The sequence below is a fragment of the Rutilus rutilus genome, assembly GCF_951802725.1.
Source record: "Rutilus rutilus genome assembly, chromosome: 1".
Lineage (NCBI taxonomy): Eukaryota > Metazoa > Chordata > Actinopteri > Cypriniformes > Leuciscidae > Rutilus > Rutilus rutilus.
Window position 1 is genome coordinate 71,867,657 of NC_140209.1, and position 18,162 is coordinate 71,885,818.

The following is an 18,162-nucleotide window of genomic DNA, read 5'->3' on the forward strand; positions in this document are numbered from 1 at the left end:
TCTTATTTATTAGATAATAGTACTTATTCATTAGTTACTAGTAGTTATTCATTAGATACTAGTACTTATTCCAATAGTGACTATTAACTATTATTTTGTTACAAGTAACAAATACATTTTTTTGTCATTGACTTGTATGGGGATCTGTCATTCAGATATCAACTATTCAGTTCTGACTAGTATGTATTCCAATTGTGACTAGTACATATAGATACTAGTAGTTATTAATTAGGTACTTCTTATTTTTTAGATTCAAGTACCTATTACTAGATACTAGTATGTATTCAATAAATACTAGTACTAAGTCATTAGATACTAGTACCTATTAAATAAATACTAGTACTTATTCATTAGTTACTAGCAGAGCCGGCTCTCCCTATAAGCGAACTAAGCGGCTGCTTAGGGCCCCGCCACTATAGATGGTACGCGCCGGCGTCGCCGCGGTTTAACAGTCAACCAACGTTAAAATCGTTGTCTTGCTTGGACTTGGAAATTTGAAAATGAAACGAATCTATCCATCGGGAGCAGAAAAAAGGAAAAAGAAGAAGGATGACGACGAGAAGAGACAATTGCAAGGTAAGTTAATTTTTAATAACGTAATTTAAGTTAAGGCGTGGTCACGTTATGCCAGGCAACTCAGGCCTAATATTAATGGACACGCCCTTAATATAACTGTTAGTTATTATTACTTTATCTTTACTTATTTAATTTGCAAGTGTATGTTTAATCATTAATAGAGTAACTAATGAAAAAAGTCGGTAGTTGGAACTTGGTGCAGCTGACGTTAGCTAGCTGTCCGTCAATTATGCTGAATCAATATTGCTTGCTTGCGGTATGGTCCAGCCGTCAGGCCCAGCTCTGGGCTACAGACCGCGTAGATACAGACCCAGCTCTTATGAATGTATTTTCTTTTTAACAGTTAATGTTACATGACCTACACTAGTTCTGGGAAAGAAAAAAACTAAAAATCTTTGTCTCAATAGACACTTATTACAATGAAAATAGTTTAATTATTGAACATTAGAGAAAAAGAAAGAGAAAGAGCAATCATTTGACAGTCAAAATCAAAATGAAGTTTAAAATAAAGCGGTTAAATACAAGCTTTTTCTTCTGGTCTTCATTGAATAGGCAATTAAAGATTATTAATAAATATGAATCTATATACTAACATAAAATATTTTAGATATTGTTAAGCTAAATCGCCCAGACCATTTAAACCTAAAGAAAACACTGTGTCCTCTCTGAAACATTATTGAATGATGATCGATACAAGACACCTAAAAGCAAAATGGATTTGTGGTCAATTTTGGTAAAGAATGTAGTACTGTATGTAATCATAAAAGGTGAAAAATGTCTCACTCCATGCTGTGAAGGTTTAAAATATGAACAGTATGTAAGAGTTAATCAACCAATAATTAAATAATATCATTTAACCTTGGATTTCTTCTAATTTACTCTTAACATTATTTTCTGCTCACACTAATTGTAAAAAACAAAATTTCACTTTCTCAGGAGGAGCCATTCTTAAATATTTTGGTGGTCGTGGAGAAACATCTCAGGAGGCTGACACCAGAGATGACACAAGTAAATATTTCCTACTGCCTTTCTTTTGAATAGTTTTGTGTGCAACTTCAACATAGCTCATTTTCCTCTTGCCAATAATTTTTTTTGTTTTATTATCACAATTCACTATGTTGTCTTTTGTACTTTAATATTAATTTAAGATTAATGTGTTTTATCTACTCTGCATACTGTATTTATGATTATATTATAATCTCAGCAGCTGCAGGTGACTCTACTGCTGCTTCAGTAGAGCACATGCAGCGAGCGACATACCACAATATGGATAATGTTGCTGGTAAGTTAGCTATATATTGTTAATGCTAAATTATTCATATTTATTTGTTTACAACAAATTGACCTTATGTATGATGTTGATATAATGATTAATACTAACACACTTAAAAACAAAGAAAACAACTAGGCCTAATCACAATGATGTTGATGTTTTTATTTCATGTCAGGCACATCAATATCATGCCACACTAAAGATGATACAACATCTTCATCCCGACCAGTGTTTATCCCTGCTGGTTCCAGTGATACAGTTGGTAAGTTTGTTTCCACAATATGTTTCTACCTCTGTTATTAACTCAAATGTTTTGTACACAAGTAGATAAACATTTCCCATCTAAACTTCCCACAGTTCCAACTGCAACTGCTGATCTAAGCCAACCGACCTCTTCGGTTACTTGGATCCCTGCTCCACCACCAACTGATCCTGCTCGGTGGCCATCAAAACTGTCTGACCAAGTAAGGGATGACTTAGTTTACAGAGGTCCTGTGAATGTAGACAGAGACTTTGAATTCCCAAAGTCCCATTTGCACAGAAACTTTCACTACCATCATATGTTTCGAAACCTTGCAAATGGTGAGAAAGGTAAACGTGACTGGTTAACATACTCAAAGCAGAGTGATGCAGTCTTCTGCTTTTGCTGCAAGTTGTTTACGAGAAAGTCATCAAAGCTTGCCACAGAGGGTCAGAATGACTGGGTCAATATCAGTGCAATATTAAAGTCCCAGGAAACCAGCCCAGATCATGTTAAACATAATAGTTAGCATGGAAGGATTTAGAGCGTCGACTTAAAGCAGGAAAAACAATTGACCACACTGCGATAGCTCTCTTGCAAGCAGAGCAGAATCGATGGAGAGAGGTACTCAAACGTTTGATCAGCATCATTCAATCACTGGCTGAAAGAAACCTTGCTCTCAGAGGATCAGCAGACACCATCAACAGTCCGAACAACGGCAATTTTCTGAAAGAGGTAGAACTTCTTGCAAAGTATGATCCAGTTTTAAATGACCATGTCAGACGCATCAGCTCTGGGGAAAATCACACTACCTACTTGGGGAAAATTATCCAAAATGAACTTATTGCTTGTATTAGTGGGAAAATACTTTGTATTAGTGGGAAAATACTAACACTATGGTAGCAGAAATAAAGCAGTCGAAGTGTTTTGCTATAATTTTAGACTGCACTCCAGACATCAGTCACCAAGAACAAATGTCGGTTGTTGTCAGAATTGTCACCACATCAACACCCCCAGAGATTAAAGAGCACTTTCTGGGTTTCCTACCTGCTCCAGAGTCCACTGGCCTTGGCCTGTCTTCATTGATTTTGAACAAGCTGGAGGAGCTGGGCATCCGTTTTCAAGACTGCAGGGGTCAGTCATATGATAATGGCTCCAACATGAAGGGGAAAAATAAAGGAGTGCAGGCCAGGCTGCTTGAAAGAAATGCTCATGCTCTATATGGTCTATGTGGAACACACACCCTTAATCTAATGGTTGCAGATTCAGCAAAGCAGTCAGTGGATGTCATCAGCTTCTTTGGCATAGTCCAGAAGCTTTACAACTTGTTCTCTGCTGCTCCTCAGAGGTGGGCCATTCTTAAGAAGCATGTCCAGATCACGCTGAAGTCATGGAGTGAGACAAGATGGGAGAGTAGAGTCAACAGCATTCAGCCTTTACGGTACCAAACTGACAAAGTCAGAGAGGCCTTGACTGAAGTCAGAGACCAAACAAATGATGCTGCTACAAGAATTGAGGCCCAGTCATTGGCAGAAGAAATAGGATCATTCAGATTTCAAATCTGTACAGTGGCCTGGTTTGATATCCTATCCAAAATCAAGATTACCAGTAAACTCCTGCAATCTGCCAACATGCAGCTTGATGTTGCTGTCAATCTTATTGACAAAACAAAAGAATCTCTGCTGAACTACAGAGACACCGGTTTCTCTGATGTCCTGTCAAAGACGAGAGAATCATGCGAGAACATGAATGTTGAGGCAGTGCTGCACAGAAGAGGATTCGAAGCTCAAAAAGGCAGTTTAGCTATGAGGCAGCAGATGAGACTGTGAATGATGCAGTAAAGAGAATGGAGGTAACATTCTTTAATGTTGTTGTTGACACTGCCATCCAGTCACTGCAAGATCGCTTCAAGTCACTAAAGAATGTAAAAGATAAATTCAGTGTTTTGGTCAGTTTCACTGACATGGATGACGAGGCACTCAGAGAGCACTGTGAGATACTTGGCAACACACTGACTGACGGGGAGGAGACTGACCTTGACTGGCAAGAACTGACTGCAGATATTCCAGAGTTCAGACTGGGCTTTATCCAAACCTTTGGGTTGCATTGAGAATAGCCTGCACACTACCAGTGACAGTAGCCTCTGCAGAAAGGAGTTTCTCAAAGCTGAAGCTTATAAAAACTTACCTAAGGTCCTCCATAGCACAAGAACGCCTCAGTGGTCTGTCAATCATCAGTGTCAACCACCAGGTTGGAAGCAAGATGTCCTATGATGACATTATAGAGGACTTTGCATCTCAAAAAGCAAGAAGACAAACATTCTGAGAGAAAAAGTCATTAGAAGGAACAGGGAATAAAAAGGGTTTTAGACTTATTTTCTTCCTTTTTTTCTTATTTATATTATTTGCTTATTTATTTAATTAATTTATGTACCATTCATTGCATTTTAAATGCTGCTAATTGTTTTGTTGTTTACTGTTTTTGGATTTGAATGTGTACTGAATGTGTAAAAGGGGTATTAGAGTTTGGTTGCACTTTATTTTAAGGTGTCCGTGTAACATTGTAATTATACATTTAAGTACCGGGTAATACTAAGTAACTACATATATTACATGTAGTTAGGGTTAGGGTAGGATTAGGGTGTGGTTTAGGGGTATGCATAATTTACTGTTATTACTATAGTAACTACATGTAACGTGTAACAATGACACTGTAAAATGTTGTTGTTTTTTTACTGTAAAATGTAAAAAGTGTTACCTAGAGTTTTTATTAGATTTATGTATATATTTTATAACTAAACATTTTATATACACATTTGGCTAATGATTGTTCGCTGAAGTAGTGTTTTTGTAGTTGGAATATATAAAAAATAAATACCAACTCAAACTAGAATCTTTTGTAGAATTTTTAATCTCTTTGATACATCAATAGAAGAATATGTTTAAATCACTTTAGAAGGAAGCAAAGAAATTACTGGTCCAACTTCTCCCTCTTTTTAAAGTGTGGAAAAGGGAAAAGAAGTTCAAAGATCAAGACTCCAGCAACACCTGTAGTATATGCAACAACTTGATACAAGATGTTTTAATACTAAATGTTTTAAGCCGCCTAGTGGACAAAAACAGTTAGTGCTCTTGTAAAATAAAATAAAAAGCATTCAGACAGTAATAAAGTAGATGTAGAAATTTGGCAAAAAACTTTTACTTTTACTTTACTTTTACTGTTTCAGTGAGTGTACTTTAATAAGCAGTAAAATAATTGTGGGCAATCATGTTAAAGAGGTACAGATGAAATGTGTAAGGGTTAGATTGTATAGAGTTGCTGGTTTGTGGTGGCAATACTCCATTATTCACTGCAAGGCAGGGCCCCAAAATTATCCTGCTTAGGGCCCCCAGATTTCAGTGATTCTTGAGATCAGGGACAAAACATGTCCACCAGATAAAACAGTTTGTGGGTAAAAAAAAAAACTTAATATTACACATACACTTAACCAGAAGACTAAAAAGGATAATGAAAGCACAAATAAATTGTTTTATAAATGTTTTTAATTCTAAATGATATGATATGTAACCAGTGTCTGTAAAAACCCTTCAGTACTTGATATGTAATAAGGTGTTGCTTATGATTACCCATCATTTGCAGCTTATGCTTATCCATCAGAAAAGTATACTGACATAATGGTATGCATTTCAGGCTAGAATGGCTAGGGAGAAGCTATCAGTGGAGGAACGAAAGAGAAGGAATAGGGAGTATCAAAAAAGAAGGCGACAAAAAATGTATAGCCAGCCTGTGCTGAAAGAAGAGTTGCTGAGAAAGGAGAGGGAAAGATGGAGAAATAGGGTGAAGGAGGGCAAAATAAAAAACATCAGTGATTTGGAAGAAAGAGAAAAGAGGTATAAGAGAAGGTTTTGGAAACAAGCACAGAAAGAGTCAAGAGAACGCAAGAACAAAGCACAGGAAGGCCAGCATCTAGACACCCCACCACAGAGTCCTTTGGACATCGGTTTTGAGGAGCCAAGGAGTAGTAGACAGCTAGTTGCTGGTGAAAGGGAAAGACGCAAAACTATAAAAAGACACTCCAGAGAGATTAAACAGGGTTTCTGCAGGGATCTTCAATTTAAATTTAATGCTTTTTTAATGCCTTTTTAATGCCATTTTTTCCATTTTTAATGCCATACACGACCCATGACTAACCACGGATATTTTATATATATATAGGCCTATATATATATATATATTAGTGCTGTCAATCGATTAAAAAAAATCAATACATTTTTCCCGCAATTAAAAAAACACCTACATTTGTATAGGTTTAGTTTATATATTTTATAATGTAATAATTTCACAGTTAATCTACAAATGAATGTAGAGAGAACATAAAGGCCAGTCTCACTGATACTAATACAGCTATTGATGTCTGGATAAAAATTATTTCTCCCCCCTAATTTTAAACATTAATTATAGCCATCCAACATTACAGTGTAATTGAAAGCTATAAAAAATTTAACATTAGGCTTAAAAAAAATTAATTTTTTTAATTTTAATTATTAAAATTATTAATTTAAAATTTTAATTTAAGTGAACTTAACAAACAATCCTCACATAAATCCATAATAAATGTAATATTTACCTTTGCCCTTCCTGTCTAACAGGTAGGACATATACAGAAATTGAATAAAGTTATCAAACAGTCTGCACGGCATAAATTATAGATTAAATATATACTAATGCTTATTAAAGCTACAAGAGTTAGGCTATTTAGTCAATAGCAGTGAGTACACTGTAAAACCTAACAGTAATATGTACTAAATACAATTGAGTTCACAGCACTCAAATATTACCGAAACTTGAATGACTGAAACAGAACTCAAACTGAATGAGTTATAGAACATTTCTAGATCCCAGAATGATAATTGTATAATTAAGTGATTAATTAAGTGATGATTGAGCATTAGTGATGAGCACCTGCTGTTAACAAGCAGAATCACTGAAGGAAAGAGAAACACAAGAACTACAACTGACTTCCAGCCACAGCAAAATCAACTCAAGATAAAAGACATTAAATATCTCAAGATCTCAGCAGAGGAGGATTAAACAACTCCACAAACAACATTACAAGCTTCACTTATTACTAAACAGTTTGACTTTATTATTGCCATTCGTCTACAGAAGTTCTTATTAGAATTAACAATGGTTTAGAAGTTGATGATTTGGTTCATTTAAGGTCACCATGATGGAGATCAGCGTTTGCTTTAGTTGAGCTCTTGCCCCTTGACTTTTGCACTTAAGATTTTCTTTGGCTGCTATAATTGAGTGTTTATAAAACATATTTATTATGGCACAAAAGGCAAGAAGAAGTCTGATTGGGTGTTGATGGTGAAGGACTGATGATGACAATCATTATTTAGTGACTTGATTCACTGATTTCATTCAGAGTCTGATCTCTGATTAAAAGGGCAACATATTAGTTTTACTCAAAACTGTGATTCTACAGCATAAGAGCTAGCCATGTTGTGGCCATCAGATAATATGAAGGATTTTACAAATAGTTGTGCACAAAAAGTTTCACAGAAAAGGTATTGCTTTACTAAGACTCACACACACATCAAGAATCAGCATATGAATCTCAACAATGGTGACCATTAAAAAATTATTCATTCTGCAATGCATGCTGGGTACTAGCATAATACAAAACTTATCCATGGCTCCCAGCATGCATTGCGGCATAAATCATTTTTTAATGGTCACCATTGTTGAGATTCATATGCTGATTCTTGATTACTGTGTAAGTCAGCATGATACCATAGAGGTTTTTAAAATCTGATTGTCACAACAATGGGCCTTACAGCAGAATCAGTTCTATTATAATGAATAATACAAGTAATACATCACCTGTCTAATCAGTGATTAGGCTCTGGAAAAGATCAGAGAATCAAGTCACTAAATGATGATTTTTATCATCTAAACACAACCACATGCTCATATTTTCTTTTGGCGTATGTGCCATAACAAATGTGTTTTATAAACACTCAATTACAGCAGCCAGAGGGAAACCTGGTGTTATAAAGTCAAGGGTCAAGAGCCCAACTAAAGCAAACACGGATCACTATCATGGTGTCTTTAAATGAAACTCAATAAATCATTATCATCTAACCCTCTGTTGATTCTCAATAACAACTTCTGTAGACACAAGACAAAAGTCAAACTGTTTAGTAATAAGTGAAGCTGGTAATGCTGTTTGTGTAGTGGTTTAATCCTCCTCTGCTGAGATCTTTAGAGATTTAAACATCTTTTATCTTGAGTTGATTTCATCTAAGGCTGTGGTTGGAAGTCAGTTGTAGTTCTTGTGTTTCTCTTTCCTTCATTGATTCTGCTCGTTAACAGCAGGTGTTAATCACTAATGCTCAATCATCACTTAATTAATCACTTAATTTATTGACTGCAATGTATATCTACTTTTAGTAAACTCAACTGAAATAATTGCAGAGTACTCATAACTATTGTTTTTATAAACTTAATTGAATTAAGACAATCGGTTTCCTCAAATGTAATAAGTTAGCTTAACTTATTGAATTTGACTTTGTGTGTGACATTGTGAGCTAACAGTAACTGCAAGTGCTCTGAGATCATTTAAAGTTTGTCATGTCACTGTTTTTACTCAATAAAGTGAAGTTTCAGCTATATAAAGTATTCAAATGCAGTGTAAAGTTTAATTGTGTATTAAGAAATATTATTGTTTTAGTGAACTCGATTAAAATAAGTTCAGAGTACTCATAACTATTGTTTTTATAAACTTAATTGAATTGAGGCAATTGGTTGCCTCAAATGAAACGAGTTACCTTAACTTGTTGGGTTTTACAGTGTAATTTTCTCTGTTCCCTTTGTTCTGTGATTAACTTTACTGACAGAAAGTTTTATTGGCTGCTGTCCCTTTAAGACCAGCCGCTGCTGACAGAAACACGGATCTAACACGCGCCTCATTCTCTCACAACTCTTTGCGTTCATTAAAGACTTTATTTCACTAATTTAAGAATGCTCTTATGTTATGAGGATTCTCGACAAAACAGACATTTTGGCATAATCGGTTCAAGCGTGTGTGAAAGAGAACCGTTTTCTGGCGCACAGTCTGTGCGCAGGATACTGATGCGCGTCTTTCTCCCTGTGTGTCTCAGGACATTCACAGACAGCGCGTTTAAAAGCATTTACATGAATAAGAGCAGGATCATATAATGTAGGGGTGGGGAAAAAAATCGATTCTTAGATGAATCGCGATTCGGGACGTGGACGATTCTGAATCGATTCACAAATGTCAAAAATCGATTTTCTAAAAAAAAAACAAAAAAAATCTAATACGTAACATTGAAGGAACGCAAAAGGCGGAACTCTGAAGCGGACGTGCAGTGCGCGGACAGTCTGTGGCGTGCACATAACAGAGACGCGCACATAACAGACGCATGATGGCTGAGCGCCAAATCCGAACGGCACCAGAGAATGTCTTCGTTAAAAGCTAACGTATGGAACATTGGCAATTTCATTGTGATCTATTTAGTATTTTTTTGTATGAGAGCTAATTTCTGTATTGTTTAGTTTTCACATCAATATGCTGTGTAAACCGATCTGATCTGTATGCAATATGTGCAATGCCAGTCACAAAAAGTTACATTTTGACTGTAAGTTACTCTCTGCAGATGTTCATTCACTTTATTTGCTATTTTTGATTGTGGTATACAGCAAACATTTCAAGTCATAACTCTTTATTATTTAGTTGTGTATAAGTCAAGAGCGACTTTGTATGTTACTAATTATTCAGAATATGCATAAGTCCTCAAGCATTATACGTTATGATAGCGTCTGGTACATAATTCTATATTTTTGAACGAAAACTGTTTGTGAATTTGCTACAGAAAAATGTTTTTTTTTTTTTTTTTTTGTCTGAAGGATTATATTGCTCATTGGAAATTACAAGAGGATGTTGGTTAGAAGTCTATTATTAAATGCTAGAGATTCAGAATATGCTGAAGTTTGTATTAATTTACTACAAGTATGCTGCTAGTACAGGCACACATTTATTTTCCTGTTGGTTCTCAGCAATGTTGGGACATATGCTGGCAAATGTAACCTTACAGTTGACTTGCCAAATCACTTCCATTTGTTTTATTAATACAATTAATATAGGAAGTATTGGAAGTAAGTTCGTTATGGGTCATCATAAATACTTTGCTTTAAAAGTACCAAGTAAAAATATTTTTTCAATGTTTTTGATAAAAGGCACTTCCCTGAGAATTGAACTTAATAAATGTGAAAAAGACACTTTAATGTCTCCGTTTGTCATTCTGTATTGCAAAGCAGATGAGAGTAGATCATGATCAGAAACCTGATTAGAAATCATTATGAATAAAATCGAATTGTTTTGAATCGAAAATCTTTTTGAATCGAAAATCGATTTTGAATCGAATCGTGGCCTCAAGAATCGGAATCGAATCGAATCGTGAGATGGTAAAAGATTCCCACCCCTAATATAATGTAATGCTACCCAAAGGATGACAAAAATTAGCGAATGCTGCACATAGTTAATTGCTGTCTGCCCTTTTCTGTCGATTTGTGGCTGTCAATACCGCATATGAGATTTTACGGCGTTGATTACCCAACCAGAACTACCCAACTTAAATACCTTTTTACAAACGCTGCAAAATCCTTCTTTATTTTGACCACCAACGGGCTGCAACCATGTCCTAAATTGTTTGTCTTCCTTGCACTTTCCCATTTTTTGGTCTAGTTTTATTCCTGTTGTTCCTGCTGTTCAAAATGCCCGCGTCATCTCAGCATCACAGCAATTTTGCTCCGGCCGGAGTCAATCACCAAACTTGTTCCGCATGTTTTTAATCACACTAACATACATATTTTGCGACAGCAAATAAAATGTATTAATTATGAAGGCTATATTCAAATAAATTTTTATATTAATATAAAAATTTCTTCAAAACGATTTTAATAGGATTACAATTTAATGCTTTTTAATGTCATTTAAGGCCTTAATTATCGCAAAATTCATTTAATGACTTTTAATGCTTTTTAATGCCCCGCGGAAACCCTGTTAAAGCACTGAAAAGTAAAAAAAAAGAGAGGGACAAGCTGAGAAAGCGACTTGAACGTGGAAAACGTAAACACAGGACTCACCTTGAACCAAAACAGAGATGATGGTTCAAGGGAGCCAACTCAGAAATCCTTTAATCAAAAGATCACTGCTCTTCCACCATGCAATGACTGCAGAGCTGAGAAGAAATGCTCCTCGCACCCACAGAAGAGGCAAACTTGCATCCCAGCATTCAAAACTGTCTTTGTCTGGCCAAATTCTCAAGAAGTATCGCCTTATCCACAGGGTTCATGAGTTTGGTAAAAAATACCAAAACAAAGGAAGCCTAGGTTCCTCCAGACCATATCTCTAAGTGTTCACAGTTTTTTGGAAAACAATGCAAGGATGACAACAGACAAGCAAGACACCATTACCAGGAAAAAAGTAAAATGTCAAAGGATGATTCTGACCGACACGATGCAAAACCTTCACATTGCATTTGTCCAGCAAAACCCAAACATTAGACTTAGTTACTCGTCCTTCTGTGCATTGCGTCCATTTCACATTACATCTCCAAGAGCCTCAGACAGAAAGACATGTCAGTGTTTGTAGCAGTGTTCGAATTGAGGGGGGGCAGGGGGGGTCCGGGACCCCCCATCAGCATCAAGGGACCCAAAAAATAAGGCCCAAAAAAATTACCTCGGGGGGTCCCCTGGTTTTTCATTAAAACTAAAATAATAGAAACATAATTTATTAGGTAGGGTAAGTGTACCCATTAAGCCCACCAAAATCTAAGTCTAGGTTTTTTTCATAGATATTGACATAGTTTATAAGAAAAATTATTTGTTAAAATGCAAGATTAATCTCTCATTTGAAATTGTATTAATTAGTTGATGAACATTTTAGAATATAAAATTAAGATAATTTAGGAATAAAGTCAGAAGTCTGGCATGGGCTTAATTGGTACTTTTGGCACCATTTAAGCCCGCATGTGTTCCAAATAAGCCCACATCATCACTGATTCACAAAATATAAAAAAAATTAAATGATTTTAAAGAAGTAAAACATCAATATATTTATTTAGTGACAGGGAAGTATTAAAAAAAATCATTTTGCTAATGTTTGATTAGAGACCTGGGTATGATGGGTTGGTGTTAGTGGCCGGTGGTCTGGAGCTTTAAGTCGGCTTGACTGGAGTTGTAGCTGGAGTCAAGCTGGAAGTTTGACCGGGTGTATCTCGGGAGCCAAGCCGAGTTAGGGCTCCATACTCTGGGCTTAGGGGGGCCTCCTAGTGGGCACCCCACACAGGGAGTCTGGAGCCTTAAGCCAGCTTGGCTCCCAAGTTACGCCTGGTCAAAGGTGGAAGTTAAACTGGGTGTATCTCGGGAAGGAAGCTGAGTTGGGGCTCCAGACTCTGGGGTTTCAGAGGGTCTCCTAGTGGGCCCCCCACACCGGGAGTATGCAGCCTTAGGTTGGCTTGACTCCGAGGACTGTGGGGAATATAGGGTCCCTCTGGGAGCTCTCCATGCCCGGAATATCAAGCCTTAACTCAGCTTGGCTCCTGAATTATGCCCAGTTATACATAAAGGACTTTAGGACAAAACGGGCTCTATCTCATTTGAATGAATGTGTGTAATTTGTGTGTAAGTAAGGTAAGGGTAAAAGGTTAGTAAGATAAAAGCACACAAAGACACGTTATCATTAAACACTTTCAGAAAATGAATCAGTTAGAGGGATTCCTCATTGAAACGCATAAGGTGGGCTTAAATGGCTCCACAGTGAGTAATGGTGAAAAAAGACAATATTTTCCTTTAAAAATGTAAGATATGTTTACAAATACATGCATGGAGCTTAAATATACTGTGGACTAAGTATCATAGTAATTTTCATTGTGCCCACATTGAGAAATGTTACGTTTTTTCCATTCAAGGTTAGCTTGTGTTGGCTCTAGTTTGCATGCGTTTTGTGGCACTGTACCATTTAAGCCCATCTTTAAAAAAAGTGAATTTATAAAAGAAATCTTCTCTACAAAACAATTTATGATGTATTTATTAGTAAATGAATGTAAAATGAATCACAAAACATTTATTGTTTGCAGTTCACATGCTTAATTCTTTGGCAGTCTATCTTTCTGTAAGGCTAATGGTTTGACCTAGAGATTAGCTTTGAACGCAAGCTAATAAAACTCATCTTTCAATTTAAAAGAAAATGATATAAAATGAAGTACTATTTGTTCAAACACAAAAAACAATACATTTATCTCTTATTTTACATAATATCAATGTAATTTCCAAAGAAATGGCTGAAAATTGCAGAAATGTGTTGATTTCTGAAGGGTCCCGAAACACCAAAGTTTTGGGGTGACTTTGTGTGAGGTCACCTGAGACAGCATGCACATGGGTGGGGCTAACTCAACATTGCCAAATGTGATTGGTATGCAATAAAAAATGTCAGGGAAGTAACAAATCACTGGATTGGTTAAAATAATAAGCAGCATAAAATATTATTTTCTCTTTTTTTTATTTGACTTCAGAGTTGAAAGTGGGCTTAAAGGGTACATGGGCTTAATGGGTACACTTACCCTAATATATATATATATATATATATATATATATATATATATATTTAATCAAAGTATTGCGCTGCCGCTCCCATTAGAAAGTAATTCAAATTAGATTTGCGTCTGAAAAGACGCTCAAGTGCGCCACACCCTGTTTTCTGAAGGAATTTACAGACTGTTGGATTTATAAACAGATACATTTTATTTATCGTGCCATTTATACGGCAAAAATAGGTTTTTTTTTTGTTTTTTTTTGTAAATGATACGCACTGCAAACCCCTTGGGTAGGATTAGGGGTGTGGAGTACGTGTGTAATACACACCATAAAGTGCGTATCATATGCACGCAAAAACTATTTTTGGCCTATAAATGGTACGTACGAGAAATACATTTTGTGCTATAGATAAGCACTTTCACGAGAGTCTGGCAGAGTGGATCCTCATTTTCACCTCACGATGATGGTAAGATAATATTTCTTTCTTTTATGATTGTTTGATAATTTACTGATCTGGATTTCGACATTAATGCTTGTCCGGGACACGTGTGTGTGTGTTTTTTAAGGGACAAGTGAAAGAGAATTGTAGGCCTACTTGCCCAACCGGACAAATGCCCTGATTAAAACAATTTTCAGTATCAAAAAAATAAAATAAGAAATAACGTACTCGGTTACTAACGTAACCTCAGTTCCCTGAGAGTAGGGAAAGAGTATAGAGAGTACAAATTAGGGAAAGAAATGCCCTTTATAAAGCAAAAAAAATTATTCTGATAAGAGTGTTTTCCAACAGTGATGTAATGAAACATTGACAATTTAAGTTTTTTTAAATCAGCCTACTTCAGTGTGATATTTTATCATATTATCATGCTTAACACTGAGAATTTGAATAATTGAAATGTGATGATCAGATGCAGACATCTAAATCAGAGAATATCATATAGGTTCGGGAGGTTGGCGGGTGGATTATTTATTTTTAACAGCAGATTCGGGGGACTCAAAGTGCACTAGATTAATGAATTTATCTTTAAAATGTACAAAATTTTCTTTCAGGGGGGGTATGATGGTCTACGAAGAATGCAAAACTGATGCTTTATGGAGCTTATAATATGACAAAACGATTTGAATTTGATTTGTGTAAATTTGAATTATTTGCAAGTGTAATCTAACAAAATTGAATTTTAGGTGGTAGATTAAATAGTTCTGAATTTGTTTTTTTTTTAAACGAATATTGAACATTTGAAATTTAACAAATTTAAATGTTTTTATGGCTGAATTTTATAGACGTATTTTCAAACAGCTAGTTTTTTTTTGTTCTGAATTCTTATACTGCAAATATTCAGTTAAAAAAAATACAGATTCAAGTTTTCAAGATGAAGAAATTCGGAACTTCAAATTCAGTTTTCTAAAATTCAATCTCAAAAATTCAAACTCAAAAAATCAGATCTTACAGAAAGTAGGTCACAGGTCATCCATAGGTAAGAGTAAAGGATCTCAGATTAGTCGAACAGAGCATTTTGGCTGCACTGCAGTAGTTTTCTGCCGCAAACGCGGTGGTGGTTCAAGAGAATCCGTGTATCTTTCGTTCAGTCGTTTTTTTAATTTAATATTAAGAGTAGAAAAAAGAGAAAACAGCTTGAGTATTAGATTTCTAATATTCTAATAATAGTCCGCTGCAGCAGTTGCACGGAGCTTACAAAACTTAACGCGTGTATTTCAACTATAGGCTACATTTAATTTTCTCATCAAACAACTAGACTAACGAATGGCTCGGTACAACAGAAGAGCCTAGAAAGGGCTTTTTCTCTGTGTAGACCAGCAGTTGGTCTGAATTTGCTATATAGCCTATTTTCCGGACTGTATAGGCTAAGTCACGTTTTATCATGAAACACGCTGTGATTTATTCCAAAGTGCCTCAGGCATATATAATGCATTTAACGTTAAATAATCTAAATGTTGACTTTCAAAAGTAGGCACGCCAAGAAGGCTATTCTCTGTATTTTGGTTCATTTTTGGTGAGCGCCAGAACGATCTAAAGAGACCGAGACGCGCTAAAGCAGCGCATCATGTTGTTTTATTTATTTTTCAATGGCATTATATTTTGTAGTCATTTTGAATGTACACAAATAAAAATATACATTTTACTGTTTCGAATGATGTCATATTATCTGTATGACTATAAATAACAGAGTATTAAGTTATTTCCCAGCAGTGGAACAAATCCAAGTGATGGCGCAGGCGCATCGCGCTCTCACACAACATAGTCAGTTCTGGCGTTGCTTCATATCGCAGATTGCTCATTATCAAAATGAAACACAGTCAACCAAACATATAAAAAGTTATTCTGCCTAATTTAATTGGTCTGTTGTACAATATAAAGGGCAAGCTGTGCCGCACACAGTCCTACTCCAAACATTTCCCTTGCTGTGAAGACGCTGATTTAGCCTATACGTGTATATTGGGACTCGACTGAAGTATTGAAATGTTCAATATTCGTTTAAAAAAATATATCTAATTCAGAACTATTTAAACTACCACCTAAAATTCAATTTTGTTAGATTACACTTGCAAATAATTCAAATTTGCACAATTCAAATTCAGATCGTTTTGTCATATTATAAGCTCCATAGACATCAGTGATGTGAAGTTATTGAATATTGTTCATAATAAAAACCCTAACAATTATACAAAAATATATATTCTTCTGAAAATAAGTGTTGTAGTATAACCAACAGGACAGTAGTGATGTGTAAACTGAATTTGGCAACAATGCAGTGAATCCCAGTAAAGTTATTGAATATTTTACATCATAAAAATCATAAAAATTATACAGAAATATATATTTTTTCGAAGATAAGTGTTGTATTATAACCAACAGGACAGCAGTGATGTGTGAACTGAATTTGGCAACAATACAATGTATTACAGTGAATTTATTTAATATTTTACATAATAAAAATCATACAAATTATACAAAATAGTATTTTCCCAAAATAAGTGTTGTATTATAACCAACAGGACAGCAGTGATGTGTGAACTGAATTTGGCAACAATGCAGTGTATTACAGTGAAGTTATTTAATATTTTTCATTAAATTATTATTATTATTTTTTTTTTAAATATACAAAAAGCCTTGTCTACGTTCCTACGATTGAAAAGAGGTGTTGAAAACGTTTAGCTCACGAGTTATTAATCTGTGAATTTATTGTCAAACTAGTTACTCAACTTTCCACTTCAAGGTCGTGATTGTTCCATCTGACACTGAAACTATAAAAGCATGTCGAGTAATCGCAAAGCAATTTCTCATGAAGTTCGTTTTCTGTATACACACATACACTATATAAAGACAATTTATATATCCATAACAGTACGAGTATCAACATGTTGATGCCTTTCGATTCCATAACATATCTTCCTTTGATGATAATACTACTACTTAATAATAATAATAATAATAATAGTTGTTATTCCATGTTACAACAAATTCCATTTTTATGACTAAATTCCATCCGCGCTTTAAGTCGTTCAGATAACGACTGCTGTGCTGAGAAAATCTGCATATTTAAGAGACTTAAATCCAGCGAGAGTAAAACATTTTACATTTTACCTTTTCTTCCAATTCTCAAGAGCTATTTTCACAATTTTACTTTCTAGTCAAATAACTTAAATGTCACCATACCTATCGGTGATTAGGCGACGATGGGTGGCAGCGAGAGAGAGATAACAGGAACTAGAGATGATGAGAAGTTCGGATCAATTTACTGACTCTTGAACATCAAAATGAACGAATCTTTTTTCGAGTCATTTCGTTCATCTAAGGGGATTTAAATGTTACTTTTAACAGGCAAATTCCCCGAACACATTCACCTACGCAATCTTGATCACATTAATTATAATTAAGAAATCATTATAATGCAGTCAAAAATAATGTACAGGGAACATAAATAATTATTTTACCTTCCGAGTCTTTCGTTCATTTGTCACTCAACTCAGTTTACCGTCCAGACACAATAGGCTACAGAGAGCGCGCGCTATTGACATCAACTCGATAAAACTCACCAGATGCATGTCTTGTGAGTCACTCTCCATTTTAGAGTCTGACAGCAGGTTTCAGGTGCACGCCCCCTCCCGCTCACGGTTTGTCCCCTCTATCTCCGCTTTTCTAGCATTTTTCAAATATTACCAGTGGGTGGAGTCAGGCTCTGACCAGGCGTTTAGTTACCCTTTAAAGTTGTGCCTCTACTGAAATGTGTGCAGTGTCTACTGAAATTCTCTCCTCTAGCAGTGGATCTCATCTGACATGATGCAGATATCGCGGGATTCACGTTCAAAAGTTTGGGGTCAGTAAGAATTTTCATTTTATTTTTGGGGGAAAGAAATAAAATAAATCAATACTTGTATTCATCAAGGATGAGTTAAACTGATCAAAAGTTACAGTAAAGACATTTAT